At 38.0% G+C, this 2,128-nt stretch overlaps 1 protein-coding gene across 1 annotated transcript in view; it reads right to left on the bottom strand.

Annotated features, from left to right (window-relative positions):
- Window positions 1-2,128, bottom strand: part of SLC13A1 (solute carrier family 13 member 1) — a 52,306-nt gene that overhangs the window by 15,353 nt on the left and 34,825 nt on the right. The window lies entirely within an intron of this gene.

Here is a 2,128-nt window from a genome sequence, read left to right as displayed (position 1 = left end):
TTCCCTAAAGGGACATTAAACCCCCCCCCCCCCCCCATGTTAATTAAAGCACTTACCTTAAATGATGTTTCTTAATCCGACCTTCTTCTTCTTTCCTGTCGTTTTCATCTGTCCCTCCAGCGCTGCTGCGGGTCTCCGATCCAGTGCTAACTCCTCTGTCCTTGCTGGCACTTCCTGTCCCACGGTGTCTGCATGCGGGTGCACGCGCCCATATACTTACCTTGTGTCTCTCCTCATCTCCTGGCCGAAAATGTGAACTGCGCATCCCCCCACCCAAGATGCTTTACGGCCGCGAGCGCGCGGGGAACACACAGGTAAGTTTAAACCGTTTTTTGTTTGTTTGTTTTTTGCATATATCTACTGCTTGCTAGCAGTAGATATATGCAAAAATGCCAGAGGGTTTAATAACCCTTTAAGTTTAACTAAGTTTTGAACGAGGTGATGCTTTGCTAGCAGTAGATATATGCAAAAATGCCGGAGGGTTTAATAACCCTTTAAGTTTAACTAAGTTTTGAACGAGGTGATGCTTTGCTGACTTCAATCATCCAGTCATGTGCAATCAAAAATACTGCTGTTTTTTTTTAAATTATATATTTGCCTTGCACATGATTGGGTATACTTTGCAAAGTGAAATTTCACTATTATGCAAACTTAGCCTTAGCTTAGTGAATGAGTTGAAGCTCTGCTAACTTCTATCATCCATTTTTACCACACTAACTAAGTCAAATAAAAAATTCCCTTGCACAAGCAAAAGCCTATTTGTCTTTAGTAAATCAAGCCCTTTGACTCAGTCAACTGCTCTATATCAAATAGGGGGCAGGCTTTAAACATTACTACCAGTAGTACTGTAGCAATGTCTAGAGAAGACACTACAGAAAGAAGAGGCTCTAGATGTAAAGGGCCAAGGGAATTCTGTACCAGTGCCCTCTTATATGACTTTTCCCATGAGCTTATACGAATGACTAAAAGCTCCCACAATTTAAATTTGAAGTGATCGTAGCTTTATTGGCTGAATAGCTTAAAACCGCAAGTTTTCAAGACAGCTCAGGCCGCTAAAAAACAATATTATAATAATAGATTAATAACTGCATCAGCCTGTTGAAGAGACCAAAGCTGTCTTAAAAGTTTGCTATTGTGATCTGCTCAGATAGCCAAAAATGGATTGCACTTCAGCATTACATTTTCCTGCTGAACAATGTTTGGTATGTAAAACCATACTGCATAGAGATTCTTACTGTTGATTGTATATTTTTGTTTGTCTTTGAAAGCAAGAGAACTCGGTATACAATGGGTCATGAATGCAGATAACAGATCATTGTAGATTTACAGTATATCTGCTTTTTAACATTGTGAGTGAATGCAGTGCTGATAGTTTTACACATTATTAAAAGGCAATTAATAAACTTTAGATATATGGAAAGTGTGCTTTGCCTGAACTTTTTGTTTACACAATAGCATTTTTTTCACAGACCTTCATAATTGTGCCAGAATTAAACAGAAATAAGTAAGTTGAATGTAACCCTGTCAAAACCTAGGAAAATCATACAGAGTATATGATGAAACACATACACACAGGTTACCTTCAGTAAATATGCCAACATGATCAAGTAATCCAGAGATATCAGCTAATGGAGTTGTATGCAGTTCTCACCTTTTGTTGTATAGGTCCAGCTTGGTTCAGCTCCTTTCTGCCTCCCAATCCCCTCTATGGTTCTTTAATAACATGGGTGGTCGCTATGACCAACAATAGAGATAGGAAGGTTGGAAGGGGTAGGACTAAAGTCAACTACTACAGTAAAATTTGGGAGCTGTACAAAAACTGAACTGCATAGATCTCTGGCTCTACTAATTATTCCAATAAGTTGATTTTTAAAAAGATGATGCATTTTTCTTAATAGGGTTATTCTGCCAGATTTGCTTTAGAGAAATCTGTCAGAAATATTTACATTTGCAACTTAAAGATTACACATAGCTACCTTACTTTGCGGGCAAACGTGAGCGAGGAAGGTAAATGTTTGAAGTAGGTGAGACCACAATTAATGTGAAACACAGATTTGCTCTAAGTCAATATGTACTTTTGGAGTCAGATTATATATATATAGATCTATAGATATAGATATAGATATAG

Source organism: Nanorana parkeri, unplaced genomic scaffold, assembly GCF_000935625.1.
Source record: "Nanorana parkeri isolate BGI_ZX_2015 unplaced genomic scaffold, ASM93562v1 scaffold301, whole genome shotgun sequence".
Classification (NCBI taxonomy): domain Eukaryota; kingdom Metazoa; phylum Chordata; class Amphibia; order Anura; family Dicroglossidae; genus Nanorana; species Nanorana parkeri.
This window is presented reverse-complemented; position numbering and strand designations above follow the sequence as displayed.